The 20137-nt window shown below is 45.9% G+C and overlaps 1 protein-coding gene across 6 annotated transcripts in view; it reads right to left on the bottom strand.

Moving 5' to 3' along the window:
- The window catches only part of HS3ST5 (heparan sulfate-glucosamine 3-sulfotransferase 5), a 255230-nt gene that overhangs the window by 180606 nt on the left and 54487 nt on the right, over nucleotides 1–20137 (bottom strand). Inside the window, exon 1 of one of the 6 annotated variants that reach the window (XM_072831688.1) lies at nucleotides 19816–20067. The exons of the other annotated variants lie outside the window; for them this stretch is intronic. The gene's annotated coding sequence lies outside the window, so the exon portion shown is untranslated. Of the gene's footprint in view, nucleotides 1–19815; nucleotides 20068–20137 lie in introns of those variants that run through there. 6 annotated transcript variants of the gene reach the window in all.

The raw sequence follows: 20137 nt of genomic DNA, 5'->3' as shown, positions 1-20137 counted from the left end.
GTAGAATTAAATATCTGTAACTACACTTATCTATAATCTATAAAGTGATGGATGTATTAATTAAGTAGATGAGGGAATTCTTTCACAGTGTATACATATAGCAAATCACAATGATACACATTTTAAATATCTCATGATTTTATGTGTTAATTATACCTCAATAAAGGTGAAATTTTAAAAACCAATAATTAAGAACTGAAGAGTAACACCCATATTCATTTGCAGAGAGATAGGTTTTTATAATTAAGGAGGTAAAAACTAATAATGTGGTTATAGTTAGTAATTTCTATAGTGCAGAAAAAAATCTGAAATACCAAAAGAAAAATATGAAGAGTTTTCTTAATAATGCAACCCAAAAAGACTATCAACCCTGTGTTGGGTCTCTTTCCAGATTCTTCTAGAGATGTCTAAATAAAAATTTTTTGGAAAGAATCATAATATCAATATTATTTTCAAAACTGCTTTTTTACTTAATATAGTATTGTTCTTGTTCTAAAAATAAAAAGAGCCAGATTATCATATGCATGCAATCTCCTATATAGAAAATACATGATTTATTTAACTCATTGTTTATTGATTGGGGTTTATGACTGCTTCCAGACCTTTGCTCTTATAAACTCTGTGATGAAGAACACTGTCTGTACATCATGCATTTGTGGAATTATTTCAGGATGCATTTCTAGAAGTGGTAATATTCTATCAAAGGACATATATAATCTGCATTTTGATGCATATTTATAAACAGCATTTCTAAACATACCATATTATGCCTCACTCATGTTATACAAAAATGTCCATTTCATCAACATTACTCATAATAACTATTACAACTCACTTTCATTTGCCCTTTGGAGTTTAGTTTTAACTTGATTTTTACTACTAGTGAGGTCGAACATATTTTCATGTGTTTACTGGCCATTTTAACCTTTTTCTGTCTCTCAATTTCCTAATGTGGTATTTTTCTCTTCCTTCTTTTTACTGCTTTACTACTCTAAGAGTCTTTCATGGTTTTCATTCCATTTAGTGGGTGTGTTATCAGATGTTCAGTGACAAGTGTGGGCTGGTGATGTAAATCTGAAAGTGGCAGCCCATGAGAGGTATTTAAAGTCCAGGAACAGATGTGAGCACCTATGAGGAGAGTTTAGAAAACAAGGAGAGATGGGTCCAGGACAGAATCTGGGGAAAATTTTTCGTTGGAAAGTTGGGCAAAGGAAGAAAGGTCAGCAAAATCAACAAGGCTAGAATTGTTAATAAGGCAGAAAGAATGTCAAAAGAATGCAGAGTCACAATAAGGGAAAAGAATGTATCAAAATGGAGGAAGTGGTTGATGACATGTAATTCTGCTGAGAGGCCTAAAAAACGTCTGTAGGGTTTGGCTGTCTGAAGGTCACTGGCGACCCAGTGAAAGTAGTTCTTTCCGGTAGAAGGCTGGGGTGGTAATGTTGCCAAAGCCAACCTGGAGCGGGTTAATGAATGAACTGGATTGCAAATGGCAGATGTAGCGTGCATGAACACTCTTTTCAAGTGGTAAGGCTGTGGGAGTGGAACAGAAAGACTGGGCAGTTGCTGGAGGGAGAGTCTGGGTCGAGTTTGGAGATATCAGCTCACTTTGATGGAGATGATCCAGTAGAGGAAAATCTGAACTGAAGGAGAATGATGAGAAAGACTAAGGAGGTAATTTTTTAAGAAAGTAAACGGCAATGGGTTCTAGCAAAAGGATCGACTCTTCTAAATACCTCTGGCCAAAGTCACCAACGTCTTTCAGACCAGTTCTCATCAAACTAGATACAGTTAACACAACTGACCATTTATTCCCTCTGCTCCTCAACTTTAGTGACACCTGTCTCTCCTGGTTCTTATCTATCCTTTCCGAGTATATCTTCTAACCTCTTTTGGGGGCATCTCTTCCTTGTCCACCTATCCTTTGTGCATTTCAGAATCCCACCTCTGGTTCATATTTCTTCTCATTTTACCTCCTCTCCCTAAGTGATCACTTTTAGCCTTCCAGGCAAACTGTCAATGGCACGTGCATCGCAATGTAATTCTAAGCTTGGCAAATGGATTTTATATCCAATCATCTGATGGAGACCTTCAACTATATGTCCCACATGTACTTACGACTCAAGGATCCCACTCTGAACTCATCACACTCCCTTCACGTTAAGATTTGCCTCCTATCTCCTATTCTCTAAGCTAATGACATTGTCAACTACCAGCTGCCCTATCCACATATCTCGGTCATGTTCTGTCCCTTCCCCTCCTACCCTCCTCATATATAAGACTTAACTATGTTTGATTATTGATTTGAAAGAATCGTGACAGAGGAAAGGGTTGAAGATTAAGGAGAATTGAAGAAGTAAGGCTGTCCGTGTAGAGAGGTAGATGGTGAGGAAAAACGTGTTTGGGATGTGACGGGTGGGGGTGACTGAAGGTTCACTATTGTCAAGGAAACTGGAGAGCTGTGTAGGAAAATATAATAGGACTGACAATGTAGATATGACGTTGGGACCAATGAATAAAGTGACTACTCACTGATACTATTCTGACAACTGTAACAAAATAAAAAAAAAATGAGTATTCTCATCTGGCAGTTTCTAGAGTTCACTGGAAACTTACTGGGGATGGATTACAGGTGAAACCAATTACAGTCCTTGGACTCCTGTGCCCTGTTGCATAGGTTGTTGGTCTCCAAGACAGAAAGCAAGCTCAGAGGTGGCATCAGTGCTATCTACTGGAAAGGCAAGTAGTTTAATTTCTCAGGTATCAGTAAGTTTACTTGCCTGAAATATCCCTTCTCTCATGTTTGTTGATGCCCTACATCTGCCTAAAGGAAAAATGCTTGAATTCAGAGATAAGGTTCACAAATTAGAAAGTACTTAGCAAGAATCTGAACCTGAAAAAATTCAAAAGTTATGTTTTGAAAATAAATGGAGTCCCATTTCCTAACTTTTAACTTGTTAAATTAAGTTCAGTGGAGAAGCATTAGTTAACCATATACAAGTCAGTTCATGAGAGAAGCAAGAAAAAACAATCACTGATTTTCATTTTCATTTTACAATGCAATGTGTGGGTTTCCTTTCCAAAAATTCTCAGAAGTACATCAAATTATGAGGAATAGAGAACAACATTAATACTTATCATGCAGGCTTGAGAACAATAATTTTGCCAATATTCATGTCACTGTTTTCTGCCTCACAGACATGTCACCAGGAACCTTTTGATAGGTGACAAGTACTAGATTTTTTTCAAATAAAATGTTTGCTCCAATCTTTCTGATCAAAAGGACACACAAGACATCTCTATTTGAAATTATGAAAGTATTTGGCCAAGATAAGATTCGTGTTCATACTGAGCACTCAAATATTAGGTCACAGTTCAAATAACCTGGGGAAAATCCAGTTTCGATTGCAAGAAACATGTCTAGTTGCCAACTAGATGTCCTGTTTAGTACCATTGTTCTCATTTCTACAGAGAACAGTGCCTCCCCCATTTTCATCGTCTTGCCTCTACACAAAAATGCCAGCCTGGGTCCAAAGCATAGTCATTATATTCTTGACACAAACTCTCAAAAATTAGCAACTGTGATATAGAATGAAAAAAATTAAATAACTGAAGATTTACTGGTGGATAATTTAATCATTATAAGAATGGCAGTGATAAGAATGAGTCGGTATGATGAAGTCACTTTTGCAATAATGATCCAACTATCTACCTCAGTAAAAAGACAGTGGCACTTATTTTTAAAGGAGATAAACTTACATGTAAGCAAGAAGCTTTGTTAGAAAGATTAAAAACTTCATGTATGTGGGAATGCATATATGAGCCTGGGGGTGCTCAGTGGTTGAGCATCAGCCTTCAGCTCAGGCCGTGATCCTGGGGTCCTGGGACAGAGTCCCGCATCGGGCTCCCTGCATGGAGCCTGCTTCTCCCTCTGCCTGTGTCTCTTCCTCTCTCTCTCTCTGTCTCTTATGAATAGATAAATAAAATCTTTAAAAATTAAAAATAAAAAAATCCCACTTCATTTGGGGCTGTCTACACTTTTCCATGACAATCAGCACCAAAGAACAAAAGGCTAACATAGAGCTGGAAATAAGATATATTTAGCACCCACTCTTTCCCACCATTAGGCAGACCATTGAGAACCGAGTGTCCGGAACACACCGTGTTCAGGGTGGGGCCCTAGGCCTTGGGGTGGGGGGAGAGTGAAGCGGACACCAAGTTCCACAGGACAGAGCGGAGATTCAGATCTACGGAAGACAAGGGAGAGGCCCTCTTCCCAGAAACAGGGCAGCAGATATAATTCGAGCTTCCGGAGCAGGAGTATTTACTTATTTGTATATTGTTATTAGGTGAGGATGTGATCAAAGGAATCAGTTGCTGAATCTAGGGAACAAACAGGACTGGCCGAGCTGCCATTAGACCTGGGAATTCCCAAGGACCTGGGGGGCAGGGTGGTGGGAAACAGAAGCCCAGCAGAGCAAGTAATTTCTCTCCTGGTCAGTGTCCCAGTGTCCGTGTCAGTGGATTCCTTCATGAGTTCCAGGTCACTAGTTCCAGAAAGTGTGGCTTCCTTGGCCATCTCTCCCGAAAAGATGTGTAGTACCCCTCTCCCTTTCTCCAGTTCTCATGATACGAGTGCTATAGACACATTTATTTAACGAAGAGGGAAAAAATATCTACTTCTAAAACTTCATCATCTCCCCTTGTGTACAGATACATGGCACTAAGTTTGTATGCAGTTCCTGGGCTTTCCACCAGACAACCCATCATGAATGAATGTGCTCACAGAGAAGAGCGTAAGTGGGAAGCCCGTTCAGATCTGCCCCAGCTTCTCTGTGCCCCTGCCGCTCTTCCTCAATACTCAGGGGAAGAGAAAATAAATTGGAGAGATGGCAACAGTATATATCCCCTAACATTTTTATAAACAGCACTTCAAAACTTTACCAAAAGAAATTCATTCTAGGGGTGCCGGGCTGGCTCATTTGGTTAGCATCTGAGTCTTGATTTCAGCTCAGGCCATGACCACAGGGTTGGGAGACTAAGCCCCACGTCAGGTTCCACACTGGGTGTGGAGTCTGCTTAAGATTCTCTCTTTCCCTCTCCCCCAGTGTCTCTCCCTCTCTTCTATCTCCCTCTAAAAAAAAAAAAAAAAAAACAAACATTCTAACCCAACGACAAGAGGAAACAGGTCTGAAACAACACGAGCTTTGCTTGTTCTGACCAATTACTTCCTTTTCCCAAAGTATAACTGAGGGATGCTCACAGGTATTTGCTGGTCAAGTGACAATTCAGAAATGAAGGATTGGGCCGCTTCATGAAATTATGGTTGACCCTTGAACAACATAGGTTTGAGCTATGCAGGTCCACTTACATGTAAATTGTTTTCAATAAATAAAGTACGGTACTGTAAATGTATTTTCCTTATGATTTTCTTAATATTTTCTTTTCTCCAGCTGACTTTATTGTAAGAACACAGTATATAATACATATGATATATGGAATATACGGTTAACCAACCGTTGATGTTTTTATCATAGGCTTCTGGTCATCAGTAGGCTATTAGTAGTTAAGTTTTGGGGGAGTCAGAGTTATGGGTGGATTTTTGACTGTCTAGGGGTTGACACCCTTAATTCCTGCCTTGTTCAATGGTCAACTGTAGTCATTTCTTTGGGTAACAAGTACTGAAGGCAGGAATTAAAAAGCTATCGGCGTGGTAACAATTATTTTCTTCTCCATGGTTAACACTCTAGCTCAAATAAGTTGAGGGAATAAGGCACTGAGGGTGGAAACTCAGGCTGGATGGGTTTTGATGAGGAACAGTGATGAGGCTGGTGCTCATGGCGGTTCCTGGTCTGGATGAAGCCCCACATAAGACAAAAACTGACCCAAGAAGGCCACTGAATATGCCAAAGAGAAGGTATGGGGCTCTGAATATGCCCTTCAGGCCTCATTCCAGTATCTCAAGTTGCAGAATTTATGGTCTAAGGGTTAAGAATTTTATGGCTATTAGATCACTATCTTCCAACACTTAACATTATATGATTCTAAAATTTCATTAGTTGCTTTCTAACACTTCAACTATATAAACTAGTCACACTTCAGAAAGCAAAGAGCAAAAAGCTCTGTTGAACACTTACGTATCAAGCATGGTGTCAGGCAATGCTGTTATCATCTTATATAACTCAAATCCTGTGAAGAAGGAGTTATCTTCCTATTTTATAGGTGAAAAGAGACTCACTGTAATTAACCATCTTACCCAGCATCTATGCAACAAAGCTTGGAGGTCTAATTCCAAAGTTCCTGCTCTATCTATCACATCATGATATTGCTCTAAAAAACCCATTATTTATGTACCACCCATCAAAACAGGGACATATCAAAGGAAACAGACATGGCTGGCTCTAGAGAGGTCCATGAGCTTCTGATTAAAGCAAAATTTGAGTGGTTATGTGATTTCTCGGAAGGGACAGTTTAGAATTTTCACTGAATTCCCAAAGGTCAAGCCATAAAATTAGAAAAACCATTGCACTCAATGTATTTAGAAAGTAACAGCCATATTCAGCTTCAGTTCCACCATATGGCATCTTGAGCTTATTCCCAACATACTCAATTTTCTCCAGTGATTGAAACAAGGCTGGAAACCTTAGAAAGAAGAAGATTAAATAATAATGAAATATATGAGAATCCATTTGGCTATGTGTGGTGTTTGGCAGCTCTCCATATAATTTCTGGTTATCAGTACACCCTGGGGGCTACTGGAGGTTCATTAATATAACTTTAGACTGGGAGATCCTTCAAGATCATAGAGTCCGATTCCCTCCATTTACAGATGACAGAACCAAGACTCAAAGGGCTAGAGTGACTCATACATTGTCACATAACGTTTCACTGGCTTGATAATGAACTTAATATTTCCCTGACAATCAGTCACTTTGGGCCATCATCTGTACTTCCTTGGTCAGTCAAGGGAAGGAGAAATCATGGGCTCATGCTCAAATTGCCCCTTCCAGTTCTCATATTGATCTAGCATAACCAAATACTATTTAGTTTTTGAGTTCTAATCAGATTTGCTGTGGTGGCACCACAGCCGTCTGGCACCAGTGTGGTCTGCAGACAATGTCAGGAAAAGTTGACATGGGGCTGAAGATTCTTGTATTTGGAATTAATAAACCAAAGAAAAAAAAAAAAGATCCCACCAACCCAGAAGATGCACTTCTCAAATGCAACTTAATGATGCAGACCGTGGCAATTTTGCTAATATAAGCCCACTTATAATGATAAAAATTAGTAATTTAATTAGTCTGTTACAAATGAAAACATTTTCTCTACACCATTATTTGAAAGCATTATGATTCTATTGATCACTTTCTCAGTGAAAATGTAAGAAGAAACTTTTTTAAGTCTATTTAAAAATCTTTAGACTTTGAGTTAAGAAGAAACTGCTAAAATAAATTGTATTTCTCGACTGCATTACAAAATTTCACTTTGGTTCAATATGATGCATGCTCTTGGTCATCTAACATGATCCCTGCAAGTACTGAAATAAATCAGATATTTGAAATAAACACACGCAGAAAAATTCACTTAAATTAACAAATAGGCAAGAGACCACATGCACAACAGAGATGAGGTCCCAGGAAGTTCTACACACACACACACACACAGCGTGAGCTCGAGCAAATCACCTAGCCTCTGCTCTCAGATTTTAAATCTGATTCTATCATGACATTTTTATCCCTAAATATGAAGGTAAGAAGCATATGTTCATTATAGGAAAGAAAGAGTTAACCACGTAAATGACATTTAAACTAGATTAACAAGAATGAGTTGTTAAGAATTAACAATGATCACAAAGAAAGTGGGGATTTAGAAAAATTAAGTATATTTCAGTTGAGATGTTGCATTTGAGGAAGAAGTTCCCACTAGCCTTATTAAAACAATTTATTGCAAAGTCTTAGAATCAGAAAGGAATCTTCAAAGTCGTCCCTCAGGTACAATCCACAATGGAAATTTCCTCACCAGTGCCTATCCTTTCCTGGACCCCTTCTCCTATAGTTTTTGGAGCTCTTGAAACAAAACAGGTGAGACGAGGTACATAGACAGTAAATCAGTAGCTAGACTAGCAAAGAGCGATAGAGAAGTCAAATAGCTCATAATATAATTTCCCTGGATGAACAGATAATCTAAATTATAAATATAATTAATGCAGGTCTTTGGGAGGCTTAACTTTAACATGCATATATTTTATATTTAAAAAACCAATTATAACTTCAAATTGAAGCAAAAATCTAATTAGCATATTGCTGACTCATTATCCCTCTTCCTAGGCTTGTATTCTAATTTTCTTTTTCAGTTTCGCTACATTTTGCCCCTTCATTGCAGATAACATCCTCCTACAGAACAGGAGGCAATGCACACATTCAATAGGAGGTCCCAGTGAGTCTTCTTTCTGCCTTAAAATGAACATTTATCTTAAGAGACATCTTTTGTCATTTCTCTCCTTTTCTCCTGCTCCGGAAAAAGAATTTGCTACCCAACTTCCTAACATGAATCCTACACTTTCTACTCTCCATCTGATTCCCACCTGCCCACAGGAAGACCTTACTCTGTTAAGTCCTCTCTTTCTCACATTTCTCACCCTTCCTGGCGGCCTTAAATGTGTCCTCGACATATTAAACAAGCAGGAAAATGTCAGAATGTTAGATCATGGATGATCCTGGTGAGCCACTGAACAAATCCTATTTGAAATGCATACTAATGCTACATTTCTTTGAATATATTTTAATAATTTTAACATATGTATCAAGTTCTCTCTTTTTTTTTAAGATTTACTTATTTATTTGAGAAGGAGAGCACATGCGGGGGAGAGGCAAGGGGAGAGGCAGAGGGAGAGGTGGAGAGAGAATTCTCAAGCACACTCCCCTCTAGCGTGGAGCCTGAGTTCATGACCTAAGCTGAGATCAAAAGCAGGCCACTCAAGTGACTCTGCCACCCAGGTACCCCTTCCATAGGTTCTTTAAAGTCTTTGACTGCTAAAGTCTAATTCTGGGTCAGCAGGAGTTAGTTTCTATTGACTCTCACCTCTCTCTCTTGTTTTTTTTTTTTTTTTTTTTTAAACCATAGGCCACATTTTCCTGTCTCCTTACACACACAGTAATTTTGCTCGAATACCAGATGTGGTACAAGATCAACGACAGAGATTCTGGAGCCTGTCTTCTCCCTGTGAGGAGTGCTGATCTCATTCTATCCAGCAGGCAGTTAAATAATCAGCTGATCACCTCGGTCCTGGGTAGGCTTGGTCTACACATTTTTAGGGCGGATCCGTGGAACGCTCAAGGTGTTCCTCTATGCCCTGTAAGTGGGCAAGACTTAACTTTGAAGCATCTTCCTTTTGAATCTTACCATGTCTGCTTTTAAGCTCTGAAGGGTAGGGTGTGATCTTAACTCCAAAGGGGAAGGCCTTTCTAGTCCAGCTTCAGAAGTCGAGGATGATAACAGGATGTGAAGAAGCCACTAACATGGCTGGAATGGAAAACCAGCGTCTGCCCAGTGCTGTTCCATTCTCAACCCCTCAGAAGTCATGCACTGCTAAGCCTCGGGGTGGGGAGGGTGCGGGGGGCTCATCCTGAGCCCGGGTCTCAGCCACGGATCCCTGTAGGATGTCCACAGGAACTCTGGGACTCCCTCTGCGCACATGCATAGGAAAGTGCAATTACTGACGTGACATCTGATGGACGAGCTGAATACAGTAAAGGGGCTAGCACGTAGGTATGGGGGGGGGGTGAGCACTCCAGGTCCAGGAAACAGCAAGTGCAAGAGCCTTACAATGTCCATTCTTGCACGGTGGTGTGAACCAAGAGTTGGTTCTGAGGTACTGAGGTACTGAGACTCACGGGGAGTGGAGGAGGGGTGAAAGCAGCCTCGCAGGCCTCGGCAAGGATTCGACGGCTACTCTGAGCAAAATGGCCAGGCCCTTGGAGGGTTTTGAGCAGAGGAGCCACAGGGTCAAACTTAAGTTTTAAAGGGCGGCCGAGCTGAGAATTAATTGTAGCGGAATAAAGACGAAGGGCTGATGTTGGAATAATGCAGGTGAGACAATATTGTGGCAAGAACGAGGACAATAATGGCAGAGAAGCTGAGAAGTGGTTAGATGTATTTTGAAGATGGAACCCACAGGTAATCCTAATGGATTAGATTCGGAGTAGGAGAGAAAGAAGCTTGTGTCCTGAGCAACTGGAAGGATGACATCACCGTCTGCTGAAATGGGAAAAAGGGGCTGAAAGAGAATTAGCAGGAACATCAAGATCGGTTTGGGATCTTTAAATTTGCCGCGCATATTAGAATCTAAGTGATACACTCTGTTGTCTCGGAGTCTGGAGCCCCAGGGCCGGGGCTGGGTGGGAATTATGCGCCTAGTGATGGTATTTAAAGCCCTAAGACCGCAATACATCATCCTGGGAGGGAGAAGAGAAAGCTGCTGAGGCCCGAAGTCTGAGCTCTTCTTGTTAGGCAGTTGGGGACACGAGGGGGAATGAGGCGGAGAAACGGGAGGCAGCGGGAAAGACGGAAACCTAGGAAAGCAGGGTCCCTGAAAGCCAAGTGCAAACAAAAAGGCTCCAGAGAAAAGGGGATGAAGTGTGCCAAAGGCCAGAAGGTGCAGCCGGAGGAAGAATGAGAGCCGACCGCCATGTGTGCCACACGGAGTCACTGGTGACCCTGGGGAGCAGTTTCAGGGAGGCGACGGGGTGGCCGCTGGGCTGGAGAGGGTCCCAGGGAGGAGGGGAGGCCCGGAGACGGAGGGCGACAGCTGTATGGAGAAGCCCTGCCCTCGAGGGGAGCAGAAGGACTAGGTGGCCGTCGGGGGGAAGGGGGGGCCGAGACCCGACGGATTCAACACGAAGGGGTGACAGCACGTTTACCTGGGGTGGGAATGAGGTAGTCGAGGCTGCTGGGACGGTGCAGGGTGAGGTGGGAGCTGGCAGGGGCGCAGGGGACGGGATCGGGGGACCAATGAGTGTCAGGATCCCCGGGATTCGCTCAGAGGAGCGGCCGGCAGGTGGCCGTGGCCGTGGGCTCCGGGCGTCCCCTGACGGCTACTGTTGTGAATGCAACGGGGAGCACGGAGAGCGGCTGGGCAGTTGTACGGGGACACGCGGGGGCTTCGGACGCCACGGTGACGGGTGGGTGCGGGGCGCGGAGACCTGAGGCCACTGATGGCCCAGCAGGTGCCGGCACAGCCAGCACGGCGGGGGGTCTGCCCAGAGATCCGGGGCACAGGCCCCACGGGAGGGTCAGGTTTGCTCACGGAGGGGTCTGAGCTGGAAGCGGGGGGCTGGAAGCATTTCACGCAGGACGAGATGAGTGCGCGGGCGAGAGGGCGGCAAAGCTGTGACCGGGCCACGCGCGGGGGAGGTGGCATCAGCAAGTGGCAGCGCTCCGAGCGGTGCTGGAGCCGAGGCGGGCAGCCAGGTGATGACAGGGCGCAGCCCCCGGTGCTGGGACGGCGGGGACCCTGGAGCCCGGGCACATGGCCCTCCTGGGTGGCGCCAGGCCCGGCCCGCGGGCGCCACGACTCTCCCCGCTCCCTGTGCCTCGTTCCACGGCCCTGGATCTGTGCGGAGCCCCTCGGTGGGGTGCAGCCCCTGGGGCCCCACGTCCCTGCCCACGGGCTGCCGCGGGAGAGGAGCAGCCACCACAGCTTTCGTGGGCCTGGCTGCCTGGCCTTCCAGCTGCTTCCACGAGTCCGGTGCCGGGGCCTGTAGCACGGCCAGAACCGGGGGTGGCACTGACCCGTGGGCGACAGCACGGGGTGGCCGCGGCCGGGCATGAGGGACACGCCAGCTGGGCTTCCCCAAGGACGGTAGGTGCCAGCGAATGTTCCCCGCAAAAGGCCGGAGAGTAAATATTCTCCTCTCGTGGCTACCTGGGCCCCGTAGCGACCAGTCACCTCTGCCTGTGTGGCCACAGCCACCACGGGAACGACACCCACGGCTGTGCTCCAATAAGCCCCTATCGCACACCCGGACACCTGCATTCCACTTGGTTTTCACGTGTCCCGATACGTTCGTTTTCTTCTGATTTATTTCCCCAACCATTTAAAAGTAGAAGCGAAAAAAAATAAAAAAAAATAAAAAAGTATAAGTGGTCGTCGAAGACCTGGGCCCAGGCCTTGGACCGCAAGGCCGCAGTTGGCAGACTTCTGGGAGAGAGCAGAGTCTTGGCGGGCTTGGGGCAGACGTCGGTTTTCGACATTGGTGGGAGCTCAGCTTGGACATCTTTCCTGTGTTCGTGGCCCTTGCTTTGGGGGTCACGGGGTATAATCTCGTCACTGTCTAAAAAATATTTTCCAAGCATCGTCTATTTTTTATTTATTTATTTATTTATTTTATTTATTTATTTATTTATTATTTATTTATTTAGCATCGTCTATTGACTGGCCAAATTTCACAGGGCTAGGAAAGCAGATGACCAAAAAATAGAAAAAAATGGAGGAATTCATCCCCCCCCCCACAAAAAAATGGAAAGAAAAGGTAGCAAACAGAGAAGGCAAGCTGGCGACCTGGAGACCCTCCGTCACGGTTACTTTAGTACTTTTACAAAACCAAAAAATAGAGATATCGAGTGACTCTCTGAAAACTACACATCTTTAAAGCGAAAGAGCCGGGATCAGAACCGTAGACCCCGTGGGTCCTCATCTCCTTGGCCATCCTGTGCCACAGTGTGATGCAAATCATGCCAACAGTTACTCAGTTACTGCCCCCCCCCCCCCCCGCGGAATGCTCTGTGCGTATTTATTAGTTGAACGAATCGACTAATATTTAAGTAGTGACAGGGCCACAGAGTAAGGGTTCGGTAGCGTCATAACCAACAGGTAACTCATGCGTTTATGCCAAACAAGGGTACTCTTCGGACGAGCCATTGAAGAGCAAAAAGCACTCTTTCTGCACTCGCACAAATTCCCTTTGGGTAAAGGAGCCCATGATCCGCCACAGCTAAATCTCCAAAAGCTATGAGAGTAGAGGGAGAAGGAAAAAAAAAAAATCTCTGAGATTGGGGAAAGTTTCCAGGTGAAACACATCACAAGACCTCAGCACCGCTTTTTCAAGTTTCTTTCATGTAGTCCAAATTCCATAACACATGGGGCAATTCCGACAGCGAAGATTGGGGTCTAATGGGCACAAAGAGGCCTATTTTCTAAGCACATGCATTTGTCCCCTCCTTCTGACCTGATCCACTTAGCTCACTTTTGAGGAAGTACTTGCTCTTTCTCTACTTTACATTAAGGAAGTAATGAAATGGACTGATGTTCAGTTTGGGTTAGTTTAGATATTGTTGGAAGACATTACGATCCTTTGACTGCATTAGGACAAATCTCCGGTAAAGGCGCTACCCTATAAAGGGAAGAAGGATCCATTTGGCAAAGAATGAACATCAGGGAGACCTATTTGGGCTTTCCCTTTTCCCCAGATTGATTTTCCTTCATAGCGAAGGAAAGTGTACAGTCAGAATGTTTTCGATGTTTTATTTTGCTTTAAAACCAAGGAGAAAGGTCCAAAGGAATCCACAGGATTCACAGTTTTTCCAATTTGAAGTTGCAAATAATTGCCGAATTCCTTCCATCCCTAATAAGGATGATGCATTATTAATTTTTAATTCTTAATTAAATCCTTTTTAAGATTCTGCAACCCAGGGGTGGCTCTCCTTGGTTACACTATCAATAGCATATCGACTGTCAATAGTAAATAACGTAATAAGCAGAATTGGGGAAAAGGGCGGAACTGAATCACACTGCTTTTGCTTCTTTCCAATAGGAAATACCCAGCTGCTTACACGAGCAGTTACACAAGCAGTAACAGTAATTATAACAATAATAAAACCCTCTTTGTATAAATGCACATCTCAGGGTTTGTTTGTTTGTTTGTTTGTTTGTTTTTAATCCCTCTTTTCTTCTTGGTTTTGCAATTTTATCATTTCTATCTGCTGAATAAATGGATACATTCCCGGGTTATGATGTCAGCTGCCCAGAATGTCCAACAGGCAAAGGCAAGAGGGAACAGTCCTTGATAAAGGAATTCATTCTCAACTGTTCCATGCTTGAGTACGTATGTGGAGAAATTCCACGGACTTCAGGAAAAGACAAACGCAGATTTTATTCAGGGATGTTCTGAAAGGGTTATTAGTTCCAGGAGTTTCTTTCTATGTCCCTTCTCGAGGCCAAAGCGCTCTCATTCAAGGCTGCCTTGTCCAGGCAACGGTCTTAATTACGGAAGAGCAAATGATGACTTTTTAACATTTTACTCTCCTGTTTTAAAATATATTTTGAGGGATCCCTGGGTGGCGCAGCGGTTTGGCGCCTGCCTTTGGCCCAGGGCGCGATCCTGGAGACCCGGGATCGAATCTCACGTCGGGCTCCCGGTGCATGGAGCCTGCTTCTCCCTCTGCCTGTGTCTCTGCCCCTCTCTCTCTCTCTCTCTTTCTCTGTGACTATCATAAATAAATAAAGATTTAAAAAAATAAAATCTTTAAAAAAAAATAAATAAAATAAAATACATTTTGAAATCCCCCCAAACATGAGGTCACCCTGGTTATCGGTGATGAGAGGGCACCGTGGGTCTCCCCTCTTGCTCTGGGTGAGGGCCACGGGGATGGGCTTCGGGGCAGGCAGGTTAGCAGGAGAAACCCAAGACCATCAAACAGGCCACCCGTGACTGACAGCTGCGCCCGACTCTGGGGTTAAGTCAGGAGGGAGGAGCCCCAGAGGGGCCAGGGGCGGGCTTACACGCGCTCCTCAATTATTCTTATGAGATGTATACGGCTCCGAACGGGCACACCGCGCAGTAATAAAAAATACACGGAAATCAATAGCGATCCTTGCTGTTCGCTTCTACTTCTTGAATTTGAATGTAGGCAATTTAAGGCATTATTCTTTTTCTTGTCATTATTACTAATTTCTCTGCCCGAGGGTTGCATTTTCTGCATGGTTTTTGCTTTACAAATTCAACAGCCTTTCGAGGTCTGAGCCAAAACGAACGAAAATTTTCTCCCTGTATACAGTGAAACAAACGAAACCGAAAACGGAGGCGAATCGAGCAATTTGGGAGGAACGTGAGGTCTTTCTACAGTCATCAAAAAACAAAAAAACAGGTATTTCAGTATTCTTTAGAAAGCGGGAAAGCGGGACACCATAGACTCTTAGCACAAACGGCCAACATTTTAATTGTTCATCAGCCGCATCCAGACTCCCGAATACCAGGCTCTGCTCGGAGGCCAGGGCTGTGGGCGGGAAGGGGAGGGAAGGGGAGGGGAGGGGAGGGGAGGGAAGGGAAGGGAAGGGAAGGCGGCCTGAGGCAGGGGCCACACCAGGAGGGGCGGGCACGGGCCGGGCCCAGCGCCTCTGGCTCCCACGCACCAGGCCTCGAAGCACACGCTCTTCTCCGAGCCGACGGGCCACGCGGGCGCTCTCAGGGCCTCCTTTAGAAAACCAGACGGAAATGTGTTCTCCACGTCGGAGGAGCGCGCGGCTCCCGAGGCCAGTCTGCCGGGGTCGGGGCAGCCTCGGGGCCTCATAAAGACGAGGCCCGCTTCCCCCCTCGGCCCACTATCCCCTCCGCTCGCTTCCCCTCCTCGCCGGCTTAGCCCCTTGGCTCCCATCCCCTCCTTAGCTCGGTGCTGCAGCCAACACTCCTGGACGGACGGCGGCGCGCGGTGGGGCCACCAGGGTGCAGGGCCCGGGCCCCTTCGCCTCGCGTGCTCCGGGGCGGCCGGGGGAGAGGCGGGCGGCAGCAGCACAGGCGGGCGGGAGGGCGAGGGCCCGAGACGGAGCAGGGCAGCCAGCGGGCGCAGGAAGCCCACGGGCCCCGAGGACGGGGGCGCTGCCACCCCCACCCAGCCGGGCGCACGGAGCCGCAGCGGTCCTGACGCCGGGCTCCCAACGCAGGGCGCAGTGTGAGCGCCCGCGGGGACCCCGGTGCTCAGCGGCCGGGGTAGGTGCACAGGCCGCCGGCGCCGCTGCTCAAGGTACCGGCCCAGTCGCATCCGTTCGGCCAAATTCTCGTCAGGATCGGACTGTGAGCCGAGAACAGGAGCTCAGGTAGCATTTCACTGGGAAATTCGGGCCAAGAGATGTGTCCTAAGACATGGGGACCGCTTCTGCAGGTGACACACCAGATCGCGGCCGGCGATGGGCCCTGCCCATGCAGCTCGGTGTGGCACCTGACTTGTTTTTTCAAGATCTGATTTATTTCTTCATTAGACACACAGAGAGAGAGAGAGAGAGAGGCAGAGACCCAGGCAGAGGGAGAAGCAGGCTCCATGCAGGGAGGCCGACGCGGGACTCGATCCCAGGACCCCGGGGTCACGGTCTGGGCCAAAGGCAGACATTCCACCGCTGAGCCCCCCACTTAAGTTTTGATTTTATCTCATCTTTTCTCAGTAGTAAAACTTGGACAGGTACTAACAAGGGTAACAGGGCCCCTTCATTAGAATATGGATGATGCTTCCCAAAGCACACACAGTCCGCGGGTGTGGGGCCCCATTCTTGGAAGGATAGTCCTGTGCAAGGCAGTTTGGTCCCAAAAGTCTTAAAAAGTCATCCTGCAAGTAAGGAAGAGTGTTCTGGAAGGCCACAGAAGCTTTCTGGCCAGCTTATCCATTGCTGGGCATAAACAAACTTCTTTTCTCCCCGGAGCGGTGGGCCCCGACTCCTTGCTTCTCATTTCTATCCTCCAATCCCTGCGGCCTGCAGGAGGGGGGCGCGGGAACCAGACGCCCAGGGACAGGTCAGCGGGGACGGAGGACCCAGGAGGTGGCGCGGCTCCCCTCTTCCTCCCACCTTCCTCAGCCGAGACCCGAGACCCGAGACCCGCTGTGAGGTCCCCGAGGGAGCGCCACAATCCGGCTCATCTCAGGCCGGCAAGGCCTCCAGGGCTGCAGGGAGTGGTTTACTTGGGAAGGCCCTTCGCCGCCGCCGCCGCCGCCCCCCAGGAACCAGGCCGACCATGAGCCTCGACCCGAAGCCAAGGGGACAGGACGGGGAGGCACAGGGAGCAAGTGCCCTAGAGGGGACACGGGCGCCTCGCACCGCGCCGGGCCAGAGCAGACCCGGAGCAGAGCAAGAAACAACAAAAAGCCCACCAGCCCGTCAGGTGCTGACGGAGCCTGGCACCCGGATCCACTGAAATCAAGCGGGATTCTCCGATGTTTCACGCGCGTGAGTTGAGGGAGAAGTTGACATTTGTCCTGGAAAGGATCGTACGTCACAGAAGTGATGTTCTGAAGAGCACATCCTCAGCGAGCGCGCGGCGCGTAGGCACGCGTGTCTACGAAATATCCCGAGACCCCTAAGCGCCTCATGTGAAGACATTAAGTGAAGAAGGACGCACGCTCTCCAGAATGAACTGTATATTGATGTAAAAAAAAAAATTTTTTTTTCCCCGTCTTCTTGTTTATTTTGAACGATGGCTTTTAAAAAAAATGTACTATGTGGCCACGGGCATGTCTGCGCTCACTGTTCCTTTTTCAAGCAGTCTCCAGAGTTGAATCCTGCATTCTTGCCATATGCCAAGGGTTAGGCCATTAATATGTAAAAGAAGCTGGTATCCAGAGAATTGACTTTATAATTGGAGAACACCAAAATAAACCCAACACTTCTGAACAATGCGGCGCCACAGCATCCCCGTTCTCTTAGGCTATTAGGCCATGTCCAATTTTCTCGGTCTGTCGGAAGATCCAGCTGCCTCCATGTGCCAGGGAAGCTTTAATTATGGTGACTTTTCCTCCCCCTGGAAAGCCTCTTCCTGTGGTTTGAAAGTTTGAATTATTCAAGCCCATGTTAATACACTGTCGCGAAGGCTCCGCTTGGCCCACGGAGGCGCGCTGGAACTGTTCTCTTTTCACAGATTTGATTTCTTTCCCCACCCACCCTCCTCTCCTCCCTCCTCGTCCTTTCCTTTCTCATTCCCTTTGCTCCCATTGTTAAAGGCAAGAACCGGGGAGCCCCAAGCACTGATCATTCAACTCATGGAACTGCTTACGGCCTATCTCTTAGGGACTACTCGTGTCAAGTCCCAAGAAAAGGAATCTCTCAACTAAAAAGTTCCACAAGGATCAAGCTCCATTCCTTAACCCTGTTTTAGAAAAAGTCGTACAATTTATGTAATCTGTTGGCCAGCATTCCAGAGCCTTTAAATATACATCTCTTTAGGGGGTCCCTGGGTGGCTCAGCGGTTGACCATCTCCCGTTGGCTCAGGGCGTGACCCCGGGGTCCCGGGATCGAGTCCCACATCGAGCCTGCTTCTCCCTCTGCCTGTGTCTCTGCCTCTCTCTCTGTGTCTCTCATGAATAAATACATAAAAATCTTGAAAAAAAGATCCTTTAAAAAAATATGTATACATCTCGTCAAAAGAAGTTGTTAATTTGGTTTCACTCCTAACACAGAACCAGCCGGAGAACTCTAGATCGTTCCTGTGGAAGCTACAAAGAGTTAATATATGCGAATGCTGTTTGGAACCTAAATTCTAGATTCCAGTCCTTGATCAACGTTTTTAGGTTTTGCTTATGAAAATAGCAACCCTAGCCTTCTTCTATTCTAAGTTTTAGTCCAGATCTGAGTTGTCACCGTGGCTTCTCTGTAACCAAAGTCAGCATCGAGATGCTCTGTGGCATCCCTGGATGAAGGGCTGCCATGAGTTCCAGGCTCTGTTCATTATTCACCACCTGCCAGGCCTCTCAGAGGCTTAATTTTCTCTTCTATGCGGGGATCCCCAGGTGGCTCAGCAGCTAAGCATCTCCCTTCGGCCCAGGGCGTGATCCCGGGGACCCGGATCGAGTCCCACATCGGGGTCCCCACAGGGAGCCTGCTTCTCCCTCTGCCTGGGTCTCTGCCTCTCTCTCTGGGTCTCTCAGGAATAAATAAATAAAATCTTTAAAAATAATTTTCTCACCTATGAAAACGGAGTAGCAATATAAACACTATTGAGAACCTGGAAAATTCCAACAGGATTGTATTCAGCAAAGTGTTTTTTTTTTTTTCAAAACTCAGAAGTAGTATATAAACTAAGATGTCTTCGCTATGATTTTTTTCATGTAATGAGAGAAACACCATCTTTGGTTTATACTCCAAGTCATTCAGTTAAATAAATAACGTTTTAGAACCCTTTCTTCCGTGTCTGTGTGCTCACAGAAAGAAGTTGCGGGGTTTACGGTGCAGTGGGATTCTCTCCCTTTTATGCACATTAAGTCTGTTTTTAGGGGGGAAAGGGAAAAAAAAGGCAGCGAAGAAAAAATATGCTACACAAGTTTTCTAGTTAATGAGCCAGAGAGCTTGTGAAAGTTGCTGCTGATACTAAGAAAAATGCTCTTAGAAACTGGGATGAAAAAAAAAATGATCTCTCTTCAAAAAGAACCCCCAATTTTTTAATTTTTTTAATGCCCCCTCCCAATTTTTTTTTAGCAGTGGGTGAAATATTTAGACAGAAAACACAGACATAAAGAACTTAATAGTGCATGTGTCTCTGGGATTGGAAAAGCTGGAACCCAATCCATTGCACCAGTTGGAGTGGATCTCCCCGTGCACCGCAGACCCTTGGATGCGAACTGCTGTCGGCCTCTGAGCCACCAGGAATCTGGTCTTAAACATTCAATGTCAAGAAAAACAAAACAGAACTCTAACCCCACCTTTAAAGGTGACAACAAAATGACTCTGTGCTCGTGCAGTATCCCCTCGAAACTGCTTGGTCCGCCCTATACAGGGAATTTAAGACTCATTAAAGAAGTTTAAAGTTTCACACCGAATCTATATGGACTCCATTTCTCACCTTGACAGCGGGGTCTTCGTTGACGAGTCCGTTCAGCATGTTCGTGCTGGAGGCTTTGTACTATGCTGGCCCGTTCCTTGACAAAGGCAGTTTTTCGGGTGCTAATTGCAGAGTTGTTGCAAGTCAAATATTTTTAATGCTTTCTTAAGTGTGTCCTTTTCTTACGGTGAGAAACCAGTCGTGAAATCATTCACTACCAAAGAACGGTGCCAAATGTTGAGCAGCTATGTCTGGACCGAGAGACATCTAGTCTCAGGCACAACTGAGAACCAGAAAATTCTGTGATCACTTTCACCTGTGTGTCTATCTCCTCAACAGCAAC

Source organism: Canis lupus, chromosome 7 (genome assembly GCF_048164855.1).
Source record: "Canis lupus baileyi chromosome 7, mCanLup2.hap1, whole genome shotgun sequence".
Taxonomy (NCBI): Eukaryota; Metazoa; Chordata; class Mammalia; order Carnivora; family Canidae; genus Canis; species Canis lupus.
The sequence above is the reverse complement of the archived record's forward strand: the minus strand, read 5'-3'. Positions and strand labels throughout refer to the sequence as shown.